This window comes from Brachycentrus maculatus, unplaced genomic scaffold, assembly GCF_059751285.1.
Source record: "Brachycentrus maculatus isolate JH-2025_06_01 unplaced genomic scaffold, ASM5975128v1 h1tg000050l, whole genome shotgun sequence".
In the NCBI taxonomy this organism is placed as follows: Eukaryota; Metazoa; Arthropoda; class Insecta; order Trichoptera; family Brachycentridae; genus Brachycentrus; species Brachycentrus maculatus.
Window position 1 is genome coordinate 3,566,541 of NW_028280804.1, and position 26,490 is coordinate 3,593,030.

General features: G+C 30.0%; 1 protein-coding gene across 2 annotated transcripts in view; it reads right to left on the bottom strand.

The window, feature by feature from the left end:
• LOC148312127 (cell adhesion molecule Dscam2-like) overlaps positions 1-23,861 on the bottom strand; it is a 65,522-nt gene extending 41,661 nt beyond the window's left edge. For both annotated transcript variants that reach the window (XM_088277938.1, XM_088277939.1), the window contains exon 1: positions 23,771-23,861. The gene's annotated coding sequence lies outside the window, so the exon portion shown is untranslated. The remainder of the gene's footprint in view (positions 1-23,770) is intronic.
• Positions 23,862-26,490: the final 2,629 nt, after the last annotated feature.

Here is a 26,490-nt window from a genome sequence, read left to right on the forward strand (position 1 = left end):
AATTTTTTATTTTTGTAAAATATTAGTATTCTAAGGAAAATTATAAATATTTATGTAATTAGCATACATTATTTCAATTTCGAGTTTTACTTCCATATTAACAAGTATAAAAAGTGGATTAATTCTGACGTGTTTAGAGTATTATAAATTTTATTAAATTAAAATATAAAATAATATTATACATGACACATTTAATGCGTAAAACAAATAACATATTATAAAAAGTGCTTGTTGTATGAAAACAAATAAAGAAATTAAGCAAAAAGAGGTGTTGGATTGAAGCTTATGTACTTCTACTAGTAAGACAATTTATTCCATAGTTAAGAAGCCAATGTTTTTCTTAGGGTAAAAACTGCGCGTCGATCAAAGACCTCTCCAAACTTGTGATTTGGTAAAGTCGGTTTCCTGGTTTTGTGGATTTCGGCTATTTCCGCTTTACTTTGGCTGTTCAATTGGCAATTTGAAAACCCGAAGTCTCAAAGATAAGGGATTAAATTTAGTTCGGAAAATTAGTAAAACTAAATTGATGCGATGCTCTTTTAAAGTTTCAAATGGTATGAGATAAATATCTTTAAAAAAAAAAACAAAAGTTAACTTTATCCTTTTCAAACCCTATCCACACCCGATGGTGCATAGGACACTGCACCATATTAACGCAGTTATATCTTAATCGTCAACACATGAAGGAAGGGTGATCAGCCCTCCGTTTCAGGCACCAGCCCAGGGTATTATTGAAAAACTATTAGAGTTAAAAATAGCTTATATTTATTCGACCCCTCCTGGGAATCGAACTGGGGACCTAATACACGGTAGCCGAGCGCGTTGCCCATAGCACTACGGAGGCGGACAAAATTAACTTTTAGTTGTATTTTTTACTTACCCGTTAAAAGGATGTATGTATTTTTATGTTAAAAGACACAAAGCTAGAATAAAGCTACCAGTTCTCTTAGACTAGTAAGAAGTCGTATAAAGAAAATAATTCCTGATTAGATCATTAATTGAAGAGACAAATTTAAGCTCCATTTTCTTGTAGTACATGCTTGCTAACTTTTTACTTTTTCATCTTTTTTATATTTTGAAGTTTTTAATTTTATTTAAAAAAAAATTGTTTTATGATGGTCTTTTTTTGTATTTTTTTAAGTATTTTATATTAACACTATTATTCTAGTTCTACTTATAATACCTATACCCTTATACCCTTTACTATGACTAAATTATATTGTATACCCACACACAGGCCATGCCTTTGAGGGATCTTTTTTCGTATTTATATTTATATTTAATTTAATTTGTATTTGAATTTATGTCATGTAATGCAAAAGAATTTAAATTGAAGAAAAAGAAAAAATTGCATGAATGCGATCTGGGGTAAAGTTGCGGTATAGTTGTGAGCCCCTGAGAAGGAAACGTCTCTGCGTCGGAAAAGGCCGGATTACATCTTATTAAAGAAAGTATTATATGTAATCCAATTTTCTGTGTTTTGTACTGAACTGAATAAGATATATTACGATTAATCGGAGCATTGCTATTCTAAATGTTGGAAATAACGTTAGTAATATATATTTAAGGGGATTTTTTTTATTAAGTTCATGGTTATAAGGTTTTCACTTTTATTATGAAAGAGAAAACCTTGTAATCACGAGGTTTTCACATTCGTTATGAGAGTCTGAAAGAACTTAAAAAAATACTACTGTTCAGATCTACCAAATCCATAAGGCCCAGTATTCGTTATGTCGTCATTTAATTTTGTCTAAATCAATGTAACATTTCACATAATTAATTATTTTCTTAAAATACCGTTTTTACATTGAAAAAATGTCATTGAAAGGTAAGAAAAAATATTTACCTTTATATATTCTTAAAAAACAAACAAATACCCAATACACATTATAAAAAAATTGTCCGCCTCCGTGGTGTAATGGTCAGCGTGTTTAGCTACCGTACTGGAGGTCCCGGGTTCGATTCCCAGGGGGGGTGAAAATAAATATTAGTGATTTTACACTGTAATATTTATTTAATATTACCCTGGACTGGTTCCTGAAGCGCAAGAGTGATCACCTTGCCTTCATGTAAGTAATGATCAAGATAACACTGCGTCAATTCGATGCAGTGACCTATGCACCATTGGGTGCGGATAAGGGTTATAATATAATAAAAACATACGACCAGCCCTGAGCGCGGCTGAACGCATTCTGATTAGAGCGCTCGAGACAAGCTTGAGATTTGGGTCTTAAGATTAATATATTTATATTAAAGATAAATGATGATAGCTTCATTAAGGGATTTATTAAATGAGGGGTATGTTTATTTGAATGTAAAGTCAGCTGAAAACACTATTGAGTTACAATAATTTTGCAGACATACAAAATAACAAGTGGGTTCTAAAAAAGCATTGTCAGAGGGATGATTGACGGATGCCTTGTAGCTTTCCTTTGCCCAATTTCACCTGGAAATATTTTTCACTTCACAATAAAACTTATACCTGTGCTTTTTGAGGTATACATGCAGAGAACAGATCAAAAATATTTTTTCTTTACTTAACGTGCGGTTGGACATAGATCACCACCCTTTTCTAGGCGTCTACAAAAACAGATTATTATTAAATTAAAATACCTAAACTGAGTTAATTTTTATTTATATACTTAATAACTAAGAACTATATAAGTAGACATTATTTTTGACATTTTAATATGGATTTATTTAATTATTTATTATTATTTTTTTATTATTTACATTAATAGTATACGTTTATTTAAAGAGCAATTTTAAATATATCAAAAATATTTTAAAATATTTATATTATCTATATTATTTTTTGGCATCTCATCAAAGATGAAAAAGAAAATGGGAGTCTGGTTATTTACGGGGCTGACGACTGTCATAAGCTGGTTTAAGTGATCACTTTACAAACGTGTAACATTCACCAATTCTACCCATTATGGACAACCACACTACTCAAAATTCTCGGAAGTTCTATATATATATGAACCAATTTTGAAACCTTATTCTTGAATCACTAGAACTTCACTAGAGACATCTATTGGTGAGATGTAAATAATTTAATGCCCAGACTTCCATATTCTTCTTCATCTTTGATGAGATGTCAAAAATAATATGAAAATGACTCCTGTAATTGGAGATAATCCAGCTTTTGTGAACAAGTATTTGGACACACTCAAAATGTTTTTATTTTATACATTTTAACCTAATATACACACAAAAAAGGGAGAGAAAATGAAGAATATAAACTATTTTACAGTTTTCATAGAATTAACTCTTGATCATTTACCCATTCCTTTATTTTGCCTTTGTTCCATATTTTATTTTGACCTCTAACATCCGTCGGCAACAAATTAAAAATGTTTGGAACGATATATTGCAGTGTTCGACTATCATATTAATTGTTAATTCTTGGGACTATCAAACCTTCGTTGTGTGTAAATCGTGTATCATGGTTGTGTACTAGAAGATTTCGATATTTTGTCTAGTTTATTGTTCAACGATGATACTCATCCACAATATTCCACGTAAGTTGGAGAAAATGGAAGTTTGGTCATATACAAGGCTTACCGTCGACCGTCATAGGCTTGGTTAAGTGATCACTTTACACACGTGCAATATTCATTAATTCTACTCAGGATTCACAACCACACTACTCAAGATTTTGAACTTTCTAAATACATTGATCAAACTCGCAACGCAGTATGTGTGAGTTCACACCAGCCATCTATGATGGAATGAGGATTTTTTGTAAAGTAGAGAGTTTGTAAAGTATTTCCTTTCGTATGCGAGGTTCAATTCCTAGATTATTCTCATACTTGAGCCCTACCTGAAAAAAATATTCATAATTTTTTTATTTACCAGTAATTTGAACAGTAATTTGTTACTACTGGCTTTCTTTTCCATTTAACCAGACTGAGCCAAAGCAACGCGTGGCTGGGTACAAATATATTTTAATCCTCAATCAACTTAACATAAATAACCTAGAACATATAAATTGGTAGTAAAAAGAAATACTGCATTAGTGTACAGTGTGCATGCGACCTTAATACACGTACGGTAGTTCATTTGGCTGCATTCGGAGCTGGTGCTCGCTTGAACGGAAAATCGTTTTCGCTGGTAAAATAAATAACAAGTTAAGCCCGGCTCAAACGAACAATACTGTTCAAGCAATAGAAATACTCTACAAGCGATGGAATATACTCCGCAAGCATTGGGAATAGTAATAAAAGCTTATACAATATTTTCTAGTCGTCAGCAAAATAGCAGGAAATGTAATAGGCTAGGCCTGAACATAAAATATTGAATATATATACATAAGTATCTTAAAACGGACATGACGCCTAATACCGACCTCCTTAATATAAAATTATTTAATTAAGTACAAAAAAAAACATTTTTACAACTCCGGTACTAGGCACGTTTCGCCATATATGATGTGATCCTCATCACTTGAATTTTGTGTGCACACAATTTATCATATACCTAACTAACTAACTAGCTGACCATTAAGCTGCTTCCCTGCAGGGGTAGACGGAGAGAATAGAACGTCACAACACTCTTCGCGTCTTTCACATTCATTTATCTCCTCATCCATACTCGCCGATTATTCTGACATCTGTTGTGACCGTTTTCAAGTAGTTGACATACTTAATCATGCCAAGTTTTTCTTCGGTGTTCTTTTGGTTCTATTTAAAAAAATTACTATTATTAAGATACATACATACTTTTAGGTGAAAGTATCTGTAGCTTCGGAAACTAGTCGAAACAAAATATTTTACTCATGTGGTAAAAAAAAACAGGTATTTTATTTGTAATTAAGTCGTGCTATATCTAAATGTGAATGCCAAAGCAATGTAAAAAATAATTATTATTTATCCGTCTTTATGTTAATATATAATTTAATAAGTTATCTATGATTTGCCAGGGGTAATTCAGTTCGACAAATCAAAAGGGATGAGAAAATATAACTTATGTAGGTATCTAATAGTTTTTTTTCTATTCCTATAGACCTACGTAAATCATCTCAACAGCCCGAAGGTAAGTAACTCTCTTATCCGGGATAATTTTATCCTGGATTTCCATAAACTACATAATACGGTACATATTACAAATATTATAATAAATCATCTAAAATAATCTTGTTCAATTTGGATAAGGGTTGGCAGCAACCTTTCAGGTAATAAGGGTGTAATACAAATCGCAGCAATTTTTCCCAGTTTTTAAAATAGCACATCGTATAAATTAAATAAAAATGAGTCGCTCGGTACTACGTGAAAACCTTTCAAGTACTTTACAATTGTGTTTAAAAAAATACTTTTTTACTGACGTCTCAACAAAGATGAAGAAGAATATGGAAGTCTGGGCGTTTACTGGGTTTACGACCGTCATACGCTTTGTTAAGTGATCACTTTACACACGTGTAACATTTACCAATTCTACTAATTATTGACAACCACACTACTCAAATTCTTGGAAGTTCTATATATGTATATATGAACCAATTTCAAAACACTATACATGAATCACAAGAACTTCGCTAGAGACATCTATTGGTGAGATGGAATGAAACTTTTTATTGAGCAGAAACTCTTTTATTAGTATGTGAGATCCGAATCCTGGATTATAATCACATGCGTAAGAAACGCCAGAAAATATCGTTTTTATTATTTTTGCCTAAAATTTAACCAGTTAATTTATTTACAACATTTTGAGTGTGTTTTATCTTTTTTTGGTATTTTTTTAAACGTTTGTATTGACATCTCAACATCGATGAATTCAAATATAGAAGTCTGAGTATTTTCAGGGATTATACCCATCATGGGCGTATAAAGTCATAGGCTTACAAGATGATGACGGTCATAAGCCCTGTAAATGCCAAGACTGCCATGTTCTTCTTCATCCATGTTGAGATGTCAATAAAAATATAAGAAAAAAAACTACTAAGCGGAGAAAGTGAAAACTTTAACCAGCCTATGACGTTCGTCAGCCTCGTAAATGCCCAGACATCCATATTCTTCTTTGATGAAATGTCAAAATAATTTGAAAAATAACTCCTATAATTGGAGATAATCCAGATTTGTGAACAAGTATTTGGATTTACTCAAAATGTTTAAATTGTTTATGAACGATTTTGGTAACAGTTTCCTTTTATCACTTATTATTATTATTAATATTGATTGGGAAATGAGTAGCTGAAACCACGCCGTATTTAGTTTGAAGGCAATACTAGATGGAATATTATTAAATTACATATTTTGTTTGGCAGAACTGCTGACTAGATTTTTTGTAGATCGAGAGCATATTTCATTCTTATAACAATATTTATATACGAAAAAAATATGAGAAACTGTTGAGCTGAAATAATAACTATTTAACATTATGCCGTATGTGATCCAGTAAAAACAATGATAATTTCACAAATGGGTATATTTTGAGCGTGTATCCAATTCTTTGTTCACAAATCTGGGTTTGTTCACTTATTAGTTATTTATATTGACATCTCAAAGATGAAGAACAATATGGTAGCTAAATAATAAGAAATAACTCACTCAAATCAACCAAAGATGGTACCGAGAACTAACATGAGAATGAAGGTATAAAATATGCAACTTTCGAAAATTGAGTATATATATATATATATATATATATATATATATATATATATATATATATATATATATATATATATATATATATATATATATATATATATATATATATATATATATATATATATATATATATATATATATATATATATATATATATATATATATATATATATATATTTACATATAAGGAAAAGAGTGATCACTTGAACCAGCCTATGACAGCAAGTAAGGCAGATGCTGTTATCAACCGGTATAGTAGAACACATTTGTTTATGAGAACATTTGTAGTTCTCGAAACAATTTTTTTAAGAGAAAAAATTGTGTTTTTTATTATTTACAAAAATACTTCTATTTCTTTCTATTTCTGTGAGCCCAAGCGGCTCATTATTTAAAAATAGGTATTAAATTGTTGTAGAGTGGGTTCAAACCCAGAAATTATGACTCAACAGTCCACGACACTAACCAAGGGACTACGACCCGACACTTTACGTTAATAAACTTAAGAAAGTGGTATAATGCAATAATTTTATTTTTGTTTTTAAAGGCATTTACACTACGTTGTTAACACGTTTGTAATATCATCCCAGCTGTTTTAAAGTACCCTTTCATGTATGTATATTTTTATATATGAATTGTTAAATTGTTATTCGTTTGTGTGTCCAGTCAATAACACTACATTAATTAACAACTAAAATAACTCATGAAGCCAACAATGAACATCGCCAATTATAGTTGATTGATTACAGCACAAACATTTGTCAAGTCCCGTTGTCATGCGCTCGCAGAGAATTTCTGAATAAAATTTCCGATAGTTCGTGACTTCCAGAATATCTATCATCCGATAATATTGCCGAATTTCGTGGAAAACATCCACCGCAAGCATGCTTTTGTAAGGACACAAGCTCGGCGGTATTAATAATAGGTAGGTAGACGTTTAATAATACGTAATATTATACCGGGAAAGCTATTACACCATGTTTCAATGTAAGCTTTCCGGGCGGCTTTTCAATATGACAAAATTAATAATGAAAACAGTATCGATATATTACTAAACGGGATATCAAATTATATCACAGACGATAAATCTTTAACCTGGAACATAAAGTGACTATACGAGAATCGATTATTTATTTACTTCACAAATATGTAGGTTCATAAAATTTGTATGAAACTACTTACCGAGATTTTTGTATACGAGTTTCGAGACGTACCCGTCTCTCTGTCAGGACAATCACCACACTAGCATGCAAACTATACTACACGTCACAACCATAGCATTACTTACAAGTATTTTAAATACTCGAACATGCCAAATTTGCCTCGGCCTTCTTCTGCTTTTATATCCAACTACATTCGCCTCATAAATTTGTTATATTGTTCTGTCTTCAGTAATTTGTTACAGATGTCCAAAATATTTCAACACACTTCTTATAATTTAATCTATAATGCTTATCTCAGCCTTGTACCGATTCTTCACATGACCATTTGAGCATCTATAATACATCGGTTTGCCGCATACTTATCGGAGGGATCGCATTTCGACAAGATTCTGTCAGATTTTATCCATCTTTTGCCAACTCCTTGATTCATATCCATACATTTGATTGGAATCAGGACACCGTTGTGAACTGCCAGTCTAGCTTACACTGATTGGTTTTTATTTGCTGTGACTGTTTTCAGCGCACCAGTCACTCCTAGCATTCACTATCTTTTCTATATCTTTATGAATCTTTCCGTCCGTTAAAAAACATACAATCCACACACACAAAATCATTTACCTGTTCCGAAATTCCCCATTAATTACTTTTTTACAACCAGATCAACATTCATACCTTTCAAAAACCATTACTTAGAATATGTCAATATTCATCAGCAAATCAATTTCCTTGCACATAATTAATTTAATATAATTTGTATTTGAAGCACTAACTTTGTGATTTTCCATTTTATAATTAACATGTAACTTTGTTTTAAAATCATTTTAATGATTTTAAAACAAAATTTCATTTGAATATTAATTAATTTAAATGAATTTTTCTATGCATATTTATTTCTATGAAATTTCACATTTACACGTGAAGATAAATTTAGGTTTCTAGGTTAGAAAAATACCACTGCAGTGTTCTTATCGAAAAAAAATGTCCATTCCCGTTCTCATGTTTGCGAAAATAAAAGAATAATTTAACGTTTTCATTTCGCGCTGCAAAAACGCGGGAAAGCGAAAGCGATAACTCCTTATTCTTTTGTTTATTCTATCTCGACCCGCAAAGCCATTATGCGATTTGAATTTCAAATGCTATTCCCCTCCAAATTTTTATCATAACCCCTAAATTGTCTAGTAGAATGACACGATATTATTATCATTTATAACAATATACACCAAATGAATGACAGAAGGTGGAAGAAAAAAAATATTTTCGTAAACTTCAGGGTAAAGAAATTTGATTCTTAAATAAAATAAACGTTACATTTTGATAATATGTAATATAAACTGGAATAAATTTAAATAAAAGTAAAGGATAGTGTGTGAACGAAAATAGTATGCGTAATCATAAAATAATTTTTAAATTTGAGTTTGGATAATTTATGAAATTATTATTTTTACAGTCAACCTTTAGATCAATTAGGACAGCGATTCTATGTGTTCTTCCAAAAATACTGCGATTCATTCCTAGCCTGGGGTTGATACATAATGGACACAGTACGATGCAGGAGGTACTTACCTATTTCAGATAAAAAAGATTGTTACCACCTTTAACAGTATTTTTTATTTATTAATATAACGTACCTACAGATTCCAGTTATAATTTTGAACGCAGAAGGCACCTACCATTTTTGTTAAAACTTTTGATATTTGCATAATCCATTTTTTTAATTCAAATTCATTCATATTTTTAATAAAGATTGTACCTGTCTATTAAAATTACAAATTTGAATGTAAAATGTACCTACTTATTTCGTTTAAATTTTTGATATTTGTGCTAAAGACATAGTTCATGACCGCAAATACACATGATTTTGAGCAAATACACATGTCGAAAAATGTAAAAATAAAACCAGCCTATCAAACTCCCTTTTAATATTAAGACTTCCATATTCTTCTTCATCTATGTTGGGATGTCAAATAATGTCAAAAAAAAAAAATACCACAAAACTTTTCTTTAAATTTTTTTTATAATCGAGCGAAAGATGTATGTACTTCATGATCGCAAATACACATGCTTTCGTGAAAATATAAATGACAAAAAAATATTAAAATAAAACCAGTCTATAACAGGTCATACTCCCTTAAAACATTCAGACTTCTATTAAAAAAAAACGATCCAAAAAACACATTTGAATGAATAAAAAAAAAGTTTATCGATATCAAAATGATGAGGGGTAGATTTTGTGAAATAAGGGTGAAAGGTAAAATCAGTTTTCAGTGTTCAGTTTCATGAGATGTTTTTGTTGCCAAATAATGTAGGTAAAAAGTTAGGTGTAGTTTGACATATTCATCGCCACCCTGGGACATTTAACCGAGGAATTCCTTTTCAAACTTTTTGAACGATACTCTTTGAAGTTACAAAATGGGGAAAAGAAGATCTGTTTCGTAAAGCAAGAAAAATATTTATTTTTTATCGCTCTCCTCTGGGGCTTGGGTTAAATTCTTGGATTTTTACTCCTACAGATATTAGCATATTATGATAGTAGCCCAGCCAGCGGCGAACGTCTAATTAAATTAAAATTACTGTTCTTTAAAATGTTTTCTTTTGAAATTTTTAAGACGTCTCTAATTGGAAATTCGCCAATCTGCCTACGATAAATAATTTCAATGACCACCATTGTACTTTTTCAGGGACATTGAATCAAGATTTTACTTAACGTATTTTTGAATTCGTTCGGAAGCCATTGAATTTTATTTATGATGTCATTGAAAAGTACCTACATTATTTAAATTTGTGGTCGGACTCAAAATAATTATTGTATCACATTTTTAATAATTTCTTGTACTTTTAAATTAAATTGGAAAATCATTCATTACTATCTAATAAAGATTCCTTACAATCCTTTACACTTACAGTAACAAAAAATTTAATCTTAACTCGTTTTGTCGAAAAATCAGAAGATTTTGGTACTGCTAATAATTTGTTTAGAGTTGATTGTAATAAAAGTTCTTTCAAATTTATTTTCTGAAAGAAACTCCCTTTAATACTTATTAAATATTTAATTAAAATCAGTATTTTAAGCAACAGCTTCAATTACGTCAAATGTTACCTGGGTTTAAAGAAAATTAATTTGTGATTTATTGTATATTAAGCCCTTAGGTATAGTGAATGAATCTCAAAAAATAAAAATTGAGATAAAAATCAGAGCGTTTCTTATAATTCTGTCATGGACAAAATAATGTAAAGATAATTATTCCTAATGTAAAAAAAGTCATCATTCGTTAACACAAAGAAGAATTTAATATAATAAAGATTTAACAGTATATATATAATTTCTTCATTAAACTACCATAAACCAAGGATCCTGAACCGGTCAAGCCAAGTCTGATTGGTCTATTTGCGAAAACTTTAGGAAAATCGTAGTTTTCTCGTAATTATATCAGATATCTATGATACTGTTGACAAAACCGTATAAGAATCGTATTAGGGATCGCTCGAGAGCCAATTTCATTTTAAAACGTAGCTCCCGCTTCAAAAAAAGGTTGAGCGCCCTCGTACAGTTCTAAAGAAAAGTAGACATGATAAATACGTAAGTCCAACAAGAAAACCAGCTGGCCAAAGGCAATTATGTTTTTCGGAGTGCAATGACTTCAGAATAAAAAGTACAAGTTCGCTTCCTGCCTTCTGAAATACAAGGCATTTGTTCGCGAACCCTTTGTGAGCCCGCTATTTGTTTGTTTTCAATGCAATGCAAAGTAAAATAGTTCCGCGGTTGTTTCTTCCTCGGCTCTCTCTGTAATCCCTCTCTTCAAATTGAATCTCAAGCTAGATAGAGTAGTGAGGATATAATGCAGACTATTCTGTTTTGTGCGGGTCTCTGCTGAATACAATACCGCTGTTATTACACGAGTTTATAAAATCATATCGTCTAAAATAATATCAAATCGATGGTTAGTTGAGAGAGTTAAGGCTAGTTTACATCGGTAGATTTGGTAGTAGTACCTACACACCAGATTACTTTTCGTTTCAACTTACTTTCAAAGTTTTTGAAGAGTTATCGAGTACACATTTTCAGTATTTTCTACTTCATATTTTATTTTTTATACGCTAATGGTGTAAAGGGCACCACACTGGATCAAGGCTGTTTTAACTTATTATATATTTTAAATATTTTTCCGTTTATACTTATGTACATAAATTATTTGTCCTAAAGTTTCAGATGCCTTTAAAAGTATAAGGCTGTCTTTGATTAGTTAAAAGATACTGCCCGTTAATAATAAGCCCGCCAACGAACATATATTTTGTACAGTAAATAAAAAAGGAAAAAAACATACAAAACTTAAAGGCAATGTTTTCCTATACTTAACGTACTACTACTACACTCATAATGGTGTAAATAAATTATCTGGTCAAATTATAAGCTTAGTAATAAAAATGAAAATGGTATTTTCTGGCGTTTCTCATGTGTATGATTATAATCCAGGATTCGGATCTCACATACTAATATAAGAGTTTCTGCTTAGTAAAAAGCTTCTTTACATCTCACCAATAGATGCCTCTAGTGAAGTTCTAGTGATTCAAGAACAAGGTTTCTAAATTGGTTCATATATATAGAACTTCCAAGAATTTGAGTAGTGTGGTTGTCAATAATGGGTAGAATTGGTAAATGTTACACGTGTGTAAAGTGATCACTTAAACCAGCCTATGACGGTCATCAGCCCCGTAAATGCCCAGACTTCCATATTCTTCTTCATCTTTGATGAGATGTCAAAAAATAATATGAAAATAACTCCTGTAATTGGAGATAATCCAGATTTTGTGAACAAGTATTTGGACACACTCAAAATGTTGTACTACTAGTCCAGTGTATTATTACATGTTTGGTTGGTTGAAAGATGTTTGTTCTAAGCAATAGGCCTGCTTATGTACATATATCATTTGTATGAAGTCAATGATAAACGAATAAAGATTTTTTTCCATAATAATATTAAGAATAACACTCCCCTCAAGAATCGAACCTGAATTTTACATTTTGAGAGTGATAGTTGAGAAGGCAATTATTTATTAATATCTTTATTTTTCAGTGGCAAATGAAGAGATAAAAAAGTGTATCATGTGTGAATGACGAATCTAAGGAGAGTTTAAAAAAAACATTATCTATGTCGTTGTTCTATAAATTGTAATGAAGTTAAAAAGAGACGCTGTTATTGTAAACTAAAAAGAGTATGTTCAGTTATTAAAAAAACTGTTAATACTTGTATGAAAATTACATGAGAGTGACAAAGACGAGTGTGCTTAGCATACAATACTGCAAAATACCCAAGTAAAGATTTTTCGAGGAAATAAGGAGCACCATTCAACGTTTGTTATCCATTCTTTATTGCCCGCTACGATCCCAAGTTTTCTACATTCACTGCTTACTTCATGTAAATAACGAGATAGTACTCAATCTACTACTAAATCAACCAATGTAGACTAGGCTTTAGATAAAGCTCGCAAGCAAGTAGCCGCTTGCTGTAAAAGTTCGAGTAAGCGAATAATAAAATATCGCTAGAAGACTTGCTGACGGTAAAGATGGTTATATTTTTATTTTTTATACCCACTTAAAATAATAATTACATTTTATATTACATGGAAGCAGAAACAAACCAAGTTATTTGTTATTTGATTTGTTTCTACTTCGATATAATATAAAATGTAATTTGTTGGGAAAACCCAATCCACTGTATATTAAAAAAAACTTTCTCGTGAGAAATAATACACTTAAAACAAAAGTTTTACTCGGTAAAAAATTAAATACCACTATTTCTTAAAATCTATTGTAAAACTTGTTTCGATGCATTCCGCGTCATTTTTAAAAACCCAAAAATGATACGGAACAAGTGTCAAAATATATTTTAAGAAAAAGTGGTAAAAATAAGTAAAACTGAAATAAAAAAAATAAAGATATTATTACCACCATTTTTAATTGTGTTGAGAAAGTTTTTGGTGTGAAGTACATTTGTGATTTTGGAATTTAACTTATTGTAATTTTACTTTGTCGTACAATTAATAAATAATTTTCCGATTACTATATATAGTTCTATAATCTTGCTTCTAATAGCATGACATATTATATAAATATAAAATTATAATATAAATCCTTGTATTGCACGGTTCTTACCTTCTACATTTCAAAAAATACCGTCTCTCTTTTAATGTTATATAGATACTTGGTATTTATTTGTTGACCATTTTTTCAACAGACCCCCTTTGTTCATGATTCAGTCAATTAAATAGTCTACTGTAATACACAATTATTCATTAAATAGGCTACTGTGTCGATGTAAAGTTAATTAAATCGGTCAGTATTATTCAAAGACTTAATTACTGCGCAATTGTAGACACCATTTGCTTAAAAATGAGCACATTCACAGTGTGGCAATACACAATGTAAGTGTTAATTAAAAATGAATGGTTCAAGTGAAGGAAAAATTGAGCGTACACGTGATAGAATAAAAAAACTCCTTAAAAATAAAGGATAAGAGATATTTAATGTGTGTGAGAGAGAGAGAGAGAGAGCAGCTCAAAAAAAAAAATAATAAAACCCTTATCCGCACCCCAATGGTGCATAGGGCACTGCTACATATGAACACAGTGTTATCTTGATCGTTTATACACGAAGGAAAGGTGATCAGCCCTCCGCTTCAGGTACCAGTCCAGGGTAATATTGAATAAATATTACAGTGAAAAAATCACTTATATTTATTTGACCCCCCTGGGAATCGAACCCGGGACCTCCAGAACGGTAGCCGAGCGTGCTGACCATTACACTACAGAGGCGGACAGAATATTATTTTATAATATTATTTTTTGCATAAACACTATTCTGTTAAATCAATATTTTATTTACATTGATTGGTGCTTCAATTGATAACACTTATATTGTGTTTGTGAAATAATGGTTTGTGAAAACTAAAATATGAGATATATGTCCGTGATTCGATATTTTCAACATAACGAGAAAAAATTGCATCTTTTGTGGTTCCGGATTTGGTTATTGATTCGTAGGGTTTATTAAAACTATAATAAAATTTTCTTTCAACAACGTCATAAATCAAAAAACTTGATTTTTCAGGAGATCGTTTTTAATATTTAAAAATATAATCAAATGTATTAAAAATAAATATCAAGCCACTTATTGAACTTTTTACTGTGCAACAGATCTTTTAAGGTAAAAACTGAAGGTTTTTTCTCCATTTGAAAAATATTTAGTTTATTTAAAAAAATAATTAAACAATACCTTTTCTTCAAAATGCAAAAACAACACTTTCTGCTCTGTAGCGGGTAAATATTATGTTAAAAAATGCCACTTTTGCTGGGATATAGTACATTTTCTGGGAATTCCAAAAACACGCACAACCGAAAATTGACGATTTTTGATATATAAGACGTTGTTGAAAGGAGTGAGCGATATTTGTAATGTGTGCTTTCCATGTCCTTTTTTTACATTGAACCAAACTTAGTCATAGTCAACGCGTGGCAGGCTACAGCTAGTCGGTTATAAAATTTGCGTCACAACGAAACTGAATTGCGTAGCTATATTTTTACATTACGGCAGACAATCGCCCACAGAAAATTTGCCGTATTCTCATAATTAAGAGTGAGATTATTATGTCTCTAGAGACATCTATCGTCAGGTACTTAAGCTGTCAGAACGGGTGAGGCTCCGGTAGAGATACTAAGGAACCTTCTGGCGTAACTGTGGAAATTAATCACCCAAATTGCGCACTTGTTCACACAAATAAAATTCATTCGAGTGTTGTGTTTAAAAAGGTTGAGTGAGAACTACTGCGCAGATCGTTTATTTCATTTTATTACATAACGAGCTTTGAAATATCATTTATGAACGCGAACATGGCTGTAAAAAATAAACCTACATACTTTTTAAATGAAAAAGGAAATTTATTTGTAAGGGCTGTTATCTGTTCCCTAGTAGTTAACAAGACTAATGAGATTAATAAATGAACTATGTGACAAATCTTGATTGATATGTGATATTGAATACATTGTATATATTGTATTGTTTTTTAGGGATATCCCTTTTTCATTTATTATTTACTACACACATTTACTATCATTTTCAAGATATATTGCAGTCAATTGCACATAAATCCTTGTTCATAGTACGCAAGAAGAATTTTTTTAGGCAAATAAAAAAATATTATAAAAAAGCAGTTCACAGAGCTTTTCATTGGATTGATGTAATTTTACTTATTTTTATTTAAGAATTGTTTTTTTTTATCTGGTGGAAAACACCCATAATCGGGTTCTTTTTTGTATGGCCTCTTAGCTCTCAAATAGTGCACAAGACAACGCATTAAATCGATGTAATGCTAACTATATATAAAATTAATATAATAAAGAATTGTTTTTTTTTGTTACCTAGCGGAAAATTGATCGGACACTTTTTTAAAAGGCCCTTTATTTGATCTCATTAAGTGCCCAGGCTATCACATTGAACCAATGTTGTGTTTATTCTAATATTAATGAAATAAAGACTTGTTTTTTATTGTTGTTGTTGTTGTTATCTAGTGGAAATGCCTATTGGATGGCTATTTTTTTAATAACGCCTCATCTTTGCTCTCCAGTAGTGCACAAGGCATCGAATCGAATCGATATAGTGTTAACTTTAATATAAATCGAATAAAGATTGTTTTTTTATATATGGTAGAAAATGCCCATTTATCGATAATTTTTATATGAGCTATTCGTCTTTGCTCCTCTTAATGGTGCATGGTAGGCGTCGCACTGGATCGACGCGGTGTTGACTCAATCGCAATTTAGGGGAAAGCAATGTGATCATATATCTATATTTTTAGATACTTGAGTAGAATATATTTGATGGGATACTAATGACGTATAGTCAAGGGGCTCAATATGATGTTCTTAGAGCCGTTTGGGAAATGTAATAAAGGAGGAATAGAAGATAGGAAAACGAGACGAACGGCACTGATTAGGACACTCAGGGTTACACACCAGTAACTTTGTTTTAATATCACTAAGTGATTTTAAAACAAAGTTACATTTTAATTATAAAATGGAAAATCACAAAGTAAGTGCTTTAAATTTAAATTTAATTGTATACTAGTGTTCATACAACCCAATTTTTTGAAGTCTCTTTATCATCCAAATCAAATATACTCATTTCGATATTTTTGTGACTTTATTACCTTTTAATTTGAGTTTTATTCAATTAAAAAAAAATGAACGATGAATTTCGATTTTCATATAAGTAATACATTTTTAAGTTAATCATTATATTTTAAACCCTAATCCCTCGATATTTAGGCCATAGTTACAGGGGCATCTTCAGGCGCTATGGTAATAAATTAAGCTCCTGTTAATTAAGCACTTAAAATGAAAAAAAAAACTGTGCCAAAGCATTTAGACTGCAAAAATGGCCCTATTATCGGAACCCAGCATCACATTTATTGGGTACATATACATGGAATATCTGGCCACTTATAAAGGGGATCAAAATATTTTTATTTCATTTCGTTTAGTATTTTTTGAATGCGTATCGCCCTGGTTTGGTAACTGAGACATAGAGTTGATCAACTTGCCTTCATGTACAATTATTAATGATCAAGTTAGCACTGCTTTGATACAATGCAGTGCAATATACAGCATTAGGTTCGGAAAGGATTAAAAATTAAATGATATACAATAAAAAAATAGGTTTTAATTTTTTTTCACTGCAATTAAATGAAATTTTCAAAAGGAAATAAAAAACATTTTTTTCTTCCTAATGCAAGCGATGATCTCTATCATGCCATTTTTTGGCATGCATAGTATTTTTGACAACCCTGATAAAAAAGAACCAATTTCTCTCTTAAGAACTAACGGTATAAGGGAAGGTGTGAGTAAGTGTAGTTTTTTTTTCAGGGTCTGTAAATCTTATAGACGTGTGTGAAAATAACTAAAGTAACGCGGACTAGTAGCAAAGTGATTGATTATCATTTAAAGGGAAGGAACACTTAGGCGTAGAAAGGAATTTTTCCGAGAATTCGTCGAACACTAAATTAGAAATGAACATTAAACACGTTAGAAAAAACATACAGAAAAAATATTTTTAAGGAATATCTCGCATTGTGAAGGTCTTTCCAGTAGAAGCTTGGCTTATTCAAGGATAAAGAATGTACTAAAAAAAATCTAAGCAATTATGTTTTTCAATTTGTGGGAATCGAATCAGCGACTATTGTTTCTCAGTTGTGTAGTTTACTGTCAATTTGTTTTCAAACAATTGTATTTATTAAAAATTTTAGTTTTACTTGGTAAATACAACTATTGGGTTGATGCAAAAGTTTTGACCGTTTTTTACATATATTTTTTTTTTAATTTTTTTTCTTGTGTATTAGTTATTTAATAAATTGTATAATTTCCATCAGTTCTTATGACCTTCTCCCATCTTTCTTTCAACTTATTAATACCAGTAGTATAAAATTCCGTGGATTTTAATGCGAAAAATGAAGTAAGGGATGTTTTTACCTGCTCTATTGAATAATTTTTTTCATCATTTAAATTTTTTTGCAGTGATCGGAATAAATAAAAATCAGAAAGAGCAAGATCTGGAAAATACAGTGGATGCTTGATAACATCCCAATTTAACTCATTTAGCTTGTGTTGGGTCATCATAGCCACATGTGGTCGCGCGTTGTCGTGATGAAACACTGCCCCTTTTCTGTTTACCGATTCTGGTCTATCCTTTTGAAGGACCATGTTCAATTTGGATAATTGCTGACAATATCGTTCTGCTGTACTTGTCTTATCGTGTTCCAAGAGTTTAAAATACACAATACCCTTATTATTCCACCAAACACAAAGTATAACTTTTTTTATGGGTTCCGGCCTTCGAAGTTGTTAATGGGGCTTGTCCAGGTATAGTCCAATGTCTTTTTCTTGTCACGTTGTTGTACACGACCCATTTCTCATCTCCCGTTACCAAACGATGCAAAAAAGGTTCATGTTTTTGTCTCGCACTCAAAGCAACGCGCGTTGAAACACGATCCAATAAATTGGCAGCCGACAATTGATGAGGTATCCAAACGTCGTACCGCGAAACCATTTCCATACGCTTCAAATATCTTAATGCGATTGTTTGGTTAACTCCCATCATTGACACAATCTCCCTGATGGTTAGACGTGGATTGGTGTCAATTATGACTTTTAATTCGTCGTCATCAGACTTCAATGGCCGCCCGGTACGTGGTTTATCAATGAGTGAAAAATCTCCAGATCGGAATTTTGCAAACCATCTTCGTACCTGTCAAATTTTGATGACATCTGCTCCATACACTTCACAAATGTTTTTGGTTGCCACACTCGCTGTACTGTCTTTACGGAATTCATAAAGTAAACAATGACGTAAATGCACTTTATCGAACGACAGTTTGAAAAAATACAAGGGGTTATTACTGTACTCTGGCCAGGCCAAAACTGAATAGAAAGTAGAGGGAAAGCATCCTTTATACAATGGAATCATAAAAAAAGAAGATACTATTCATGATTTTTGAAAAAAAATTTTTTACCTGGGATCATAAAAAACGGTCATTACTTTTGCATCAACCCAATATTTATATTTTTTAAAAACTATTGTGACACGTGTTTTGATGTATTCTGCACCATTTTCAAATACCGTACATCCGGTAAAACTAAAATAAAAATGGGTGGATATTACCACAAAGTGACTGCCGAATCAATTAATGAAATTACAATTTTTAGGTACAATTTCGTACACTTTTTTGAGGTACACAAGTTTAATCAATATTGACATTTTATAAAAATTAATATAAAGCGAAAACAAATATAACATATTTTATCTGTTAAATGCGAGGTGTGAGCCCGTTTAACCGAGCGTAGGCGATCAAAATTTGGAGCAATTGTTTATAAGGTTATTATCTTAAAAAAACTACACTTTTTTCCGCGGCATACCAACTAATTACCACAGTACACCAGTATGCTGCGGCACACACTTTTGATGTTGTATGTGATCTAAGGACCTACAAGGACCTCTGTTGACGACGAGGAAAGCTGACAGTCTACGAAGACTTTAAGTTAGGATGGAGCAAGGAAGAAGAAGAAACCTCGTGTCACGTGTTGCTTATTAAAAAGAAGGGAAATATTATAACCACTTCCTTTTTATTCCCCGCAAATACAAAAAGTAATTTTATGTATGGTTAAATTGAGCTTTGTTACGGATATAAACGTCGCGTGGAGTTTGCGTATTGGGAGCATTTGAATAAAATAATAAACCCTTACCATTATTCATGTTTCCCTATGTAATACACGCTCGTTTTTATCTCCTCCAAACAGGCAAGCGTTTTGAATAACATAAAAATAATGTAATCACATACGTCGCGTATTCCGCTGAAGTAGAAATATTTTATACACACAAATTGTATTAAAAAAGAGTTTTAAAAGTGCGTATAATACGTGGAATTTGTAAGGAAAAAATCTTGATACGGTAGCTTTAGTAATAATAAAGGTATGTTTCAAAAGGCATAACATTAATTTTTGGAAATCTTTAAACTTATGTTATACCTTTAAATATATATACATATATTTTTTTTATACGAATCGAATTGAAAAAAATAAAATGAAAGTGCGTACAGTATATAAAATGAATAAAAAAATCTTGATATTGTAGCATCCGAAATAATTCTTCTTACCCTTATCCGCACACAATGGTGCATAGGGCACTGACTCGTTTTGATGCAGTGTTATCTAAATCGTCATTCACATGAAGGCAAGGCACTCCTGCGCTTCTGAGACCAGTCCAGGGTAATATATAATAAATATAAGAGTGTAAAATTCCTTATATTTTTTTTACTCTTCCCCCCCTGGAAATCGAACCCTAGATCTCCAGCACGGTAGCTAAACACGATAACCATTACACCACGGAGGCGGATAAAAGAATTAATGCACGTTTGTTTCAAAAGATATCAAATTTATATTAAGAAATTGTAATCATATTGTTATATCTTTTATAAATAATAAATATTTTTTGTACACAAACAAATTTAACATAAAAATATTTTCAAAGGTCGTAAAATAAATTTTCCTGATACGATAGTTTCAAAATTATACATGTTTGTTGTAAAAGATATCACATTCATCTTTTACAACAAACAATCATAATTATGTTGGTATATTTTTAATCAAAAAATATTTTTGTACCCAAATTAAATAAAAAAATGTTTTCAAAATGTGTAAAATACATGAAATTATGAAGATTTTTTTTTAGATACGGTAGCTTCAGATAAAATATATTTTGTTTCGAAAGACATATTCATATTCAAGAAATCAAATTGGCAAAATTATCTTTAAATGATTTTTTTTTACCTAAATTAAATTTAAAAAAAAAATGTTTTAAAAGCTCGGAAAATACATGGAATTTGGAAGAAAAAAAATTTAGGTACGGTGGCTTCAGAAATAATATATTTTTGTTTCAAAAGGTATAATATTTATATTTAAAAAATCATAGTTAAAAATTTAACATTAAAAAAAAACATAAATTCTATTAAAAGAGTTTCAAAGAGCGGAAAATACTTAGAATTTGTAAGGAATTTTTTATTTACACGGTAGATTTAGAAAAAAAGTATTTTTTTCAATGATCATATTCACATTGATAAAACATAATAACACAATAACAAAATTTAATTAATAAATATGAGATGTTATTCTTACGTAGATAATATTTTAGTATAGAAAATTCCAAGAAAAAATGAATGAAGGTGGATCCATTCATTTTTGTTTAGAAAGAAGAAAATGTGTGAGCCAAGTAAAGCGCCCGATACAATAAGCTTTGGGATATTTGTTTACTTCATGATTAATGGTAAAATAATGATATGAAAGAAAAGAGAAAAACATGGCCAGACAAATAGGTAAGAATAAAAAAAAAATAGAAAACAGACAAACAGTTCTTATTTATTTTTGTCATAATAGTAGAAAAAGCGATAAAACACAACGTTTATTTTTATTATTAACATCAAAATATATGTTGAAATTTAATATCAAGAATATAATATTCTAAATTTAAATTTTATTTATTTTTTAAATTTATTATATAATAAATATTTTTTTAAATGTTTAAATAAATTGTGATATTTCTAGTTTAAGAGGTTTATTTCAAGGTAGGACAGTGAGAAGTGAGGATAAGAAAGGAAGATATAAAAAATAAAATACAAAAACTAAGACCGAATAAAAATATACCTTTCTAGAATTCATTTTGCAATTGAAGGAAATCGAGCCGGCAACGTCAGTTTTGCAGTTGTTATGGAAAAAATAATGACTTGTTTATTTACCGAATTTAAGACCCTTTTAATTATTTCAGGTATATTAATAAGATAATGCACAATTGTGTTTTAATGACAACAAGGGAATCATTTTAAGTATTTCAATTATCATTGTTCTCAGTTTACATGTTTTTAATAAAAAAAAGATAATCATGAATCCAGATATATACGTGTCACTAACAGTTTTGTCCATCGTTTATATAATATGTGATTGTGCATTATTTTAACTTGGAGATTCAGGGTCACTTTTGTAGGAATTAAATTTATTCTATTACTTTAAGCGAAAATGGATGACTAAGTGAATTCCTAAATTAACGTAATCACAATTTGTTGGACATTAAGAAGGAAAGTGACATATTCCTGCTGTTTTCATTGCATATTACAAATTAAACTAAGAGGGAATGTTTAAAGTGTTAAATATTATTAATATAGAGTCCGGAAGAGATGTGAAAAAGATGTGAAAGAAGAAAAATAGTTGATTATAGAAATGCATTTAAAAAATGGAAAGGAAATAATTACACCATCTTGAAATCACTTTACTTCATTCATCCTCTGTGAATTTATTTACACGATTTTTTATTTATTTATTATAACTAAAACCATGTTAAGCTAAAATAATTAAATAAAAATGATATTTTCTTGCGTTTCTCGTATATGTGATTATAATCCAAGATTCAGACCTCGCATACAAATGAATAAGTTTATGCTCAATTAAAAAAAGTCTTCATTTCACCAATAGATATCTCTAGTGAAGTTTTTGAGATGTGATTCAAGTACAGTGTTTCGAAATTGGATCAAATATACAGAAATTCCAAAAATTTGAGTGGTGTGGTTGTAAAGTGATTACTTAAACTGGCCTGTGTCGGTTGTAAGCCTCATGAATGTCTAGAATTCTCTTCTTCATCTATGTATGTTGAGATGTCAAAAAAATAATATAAACTGTGGTTTTCTCAACCCTGCTTTAAGTACTTTAGCACACAAACGGCATCACGTAACAATGTAATATTGCAGTGGATGTGGGGAGAAATCTTTACGGCTTTGTACATTTTCGTACATTAATAGCCCTGTCGGCAGATAGCGGAAATAAATTCAGCTGAAAACCTGTGACGCGAAATAAAATGTCCGGTATTCACCCGGGATATTGCAATGGAATAAGGCCGTATTCTGATAATAAATTCCATAAAACTCATTACACGCGGATTAGGATTACAAAGTAGCAACTTTACATTGTATTTTACGTTTTCACATTTAAAGCTTTAGCATTTAAAGCTTTCTGTGGAAATTCGTAGAGTGCAATCTAGTATTGGAATTAATAAAACGTGTTTTTAATGAAGTAACAAAGTCTACAGATTTTGAATTTTGCCATTTAAAATGTCAAGATTTGGGTATTAACAAGGTGTACGGTCGATAATTGGCTGGTTCAAGTAATTACTTTAAACACTGTAACGACCACCATTTTGCTGATAATTTAAATTACATTTTGTAAAACTTAAAACAGGTGCAAGTTCATAGTAAATACAATTGACGTAAACAAATAATGTGATTTTTTTTGTGTATTTTAATCGTTACGAGTGTATGAAAGACGCGCAAAAGATATTTCATTTTACAAACAATATTTTCTAAACTAAGTTGTGTTTATAATATATATTAACAACCACAGTTAATAACTCACCTCCAACTTTCAGGAAAAGGGGTGTTATGTTTGATTCACAGGCGTATATTGGCTTTGGGGAATTTTCAGCGGTTGAAGAATTTTCAGACCGGATCCTGAAAAAAATACACATTATATATTACTATCACTATTACTTTAAACATACGGTTAATTAAAATGGATAGATAGAACGGATAGAATGCCACACTTTTATTTCTTGGCCCCTCCTTTACTTTTATGGGTTAAGTCGTCAATAGCCTTTGGTCACGTAGATTTATTTGACTAAATTATATTCATAAAATATTGTTTCTCAACCCTTCTTCTGAGATATGGGATACTTTTGTGTGATAATTTATGATTTATTTAACGTAAAATACATTTATATTTTTCAAAAAAATTCATGAAAAAATCATAAGTCTCTTTTTTTCGTTTTCCAGAAAAATAACACAATCGATTACTATTATTTATTAATAAATTAATTATTTTAAAGGCTAAGTACATATTAGCTTGACAATTTATGTAACTTTTGTCTGTTTGAAAGAACAATACATAAAAATTTATAAACAATTATAGAAACCTGAATTCGATTGATTAAGTAATTAAAAAACTAATTATTCATTTTCAGTGTTGAATAAAACAAATAAAAACATTTAATGTAAATAGTCGATCCATTATCGTTATTAAATGACAGTGACAAACTAATCAATTTAATAAATAAAAATAAATTTACTTTTTATATCTAAATGATGAAATGATTAAAATGGTGTTCCAACAAGAAATGTCAAAAAAAAACGCTTAAACAATTATTTAACTTACGTTCAACTTTTGTCGTAATTCGTTTTTGTTCTCGTATATCTTAAAGTATGAATTTCATTAAATATGAGTAGGTTTAGATACAAAAGGTAAATATAATAAATTGAATTTTTCTATTAGACCTTTTGCCTTCTTTGCCACTGTCTTTGTACACAAAATATTTCTTATGACTATTGTTTTAGAGTCACCTAGCACATGTTTTTTATTAGATTTTGATAATAATTAGATTTATATTACAAAATAACGAGTACGGCATTTTTATAAAAGCCAGACTCTAGGGAATTCTCAAACTAAATGTTCCATACACCTGTACTTGATATATATCATGGAGTTGAATACTGATCACCGTCCTTTTTTTAGTTTTATGATTTTAATTTGGGTAAAATATCTTACCAGAGTTCTTTTTAGGAAAAGGAGATTTTAAAACCATATTAAAAATTTCTTGTACTGTAATAATATGGGTACTTATGAAACAAGTAACTTTCATTCTGACATCTCAACAGAGACGAATGGATGGAAGTCTGGGTATGTACAGGGCTTATCACCTGTCGTAGCCTGGTTAAGTGATCACATTACATACGTGTACATTTATACTTAATTCTACCTATGATTGACAACCACACTACTCAAATTTTTGAAACTCATATATATATCATCAATTTCATGACGCTTCATCATTGAATTCATAACAGCCATCTATGGTTGAATAGAGAAAGTTTTTATTGAGCAGAGACTCTTATTAAATGTATGCGAGATATCCTAATGACGAATTATTTTGACATATTTCGAGACGCCTGAAAACATGATTTTAATTTTTTTTTATCAGCTTTTAATTTGACTGATTATTTTATTCACCACATTTTGAGTATGCCCAAATATTATACTTGTTCATTAATCTTTGCTTCTCCACTTACGAGTAAAAGGATGCTGAGTAATGTGTTTTAGACAGGATAATATTTCAGAAAAAAAAAACTTTTATTTTTTTTAAGCCCCTCACCTATCAAACCCAGGAACTCGTATGCTAACCACTTCACTACGTACGACAAATATGATGACATAATTTCGACAAAATTAAATTTATCGGACGTCAAAAGCGTAACTCGTGCGATGCAGCCCTAACATAAATAAACACAAACTTAGATAAGCGTATAAAACATTTTTATATAATGTAGAAATAATATCGTATAAAGGAATCCGTATTCGGTGGCTACATTTTTTTCTTTCATTATATTCGGATAAATGGAATAAAATGTGACACGGCCGCAATGCGGTGGTGTGATTTTGAGATTCTAAACACAGATATTTCTCAAGAAAAAGAAAAGATTTTTCTCAAAATGGTGAAAAGGTGTTCATTTGAGAGAAATGTGTCATTTCTTCATACATATTATATTATCCCGTACGCGCTGGATAGCCAAGTGTAAAATATACAAGATAGAATTTTTGATGCTGAAATATTTAGCGTAGTGAGCTGTGAAATTTTTAATAAATATTTTAATGAAATGCTTTTTGAAAGAGCACTCGAACAAAATTACACAGACTTATGCCATAAATGTATATATACATATATATATATATATATATATATATATATATATATATATATATATATATATATATATATATATATATATATATATATATATATAAATATATTTATATATATAAATATATATAAATATATATATATATATATATATATATTTATATATATATATATATATATATAATATATATATATATATATATATATATATATATATATATATTTATATATATATATATATATATATATATTTATATATATATATATATATAAATATTTATATATATATATATATATATATATATATATATATATATATATATATATATATATTATATATATATATATATATATATATATATATATATAAATATAAATATATATA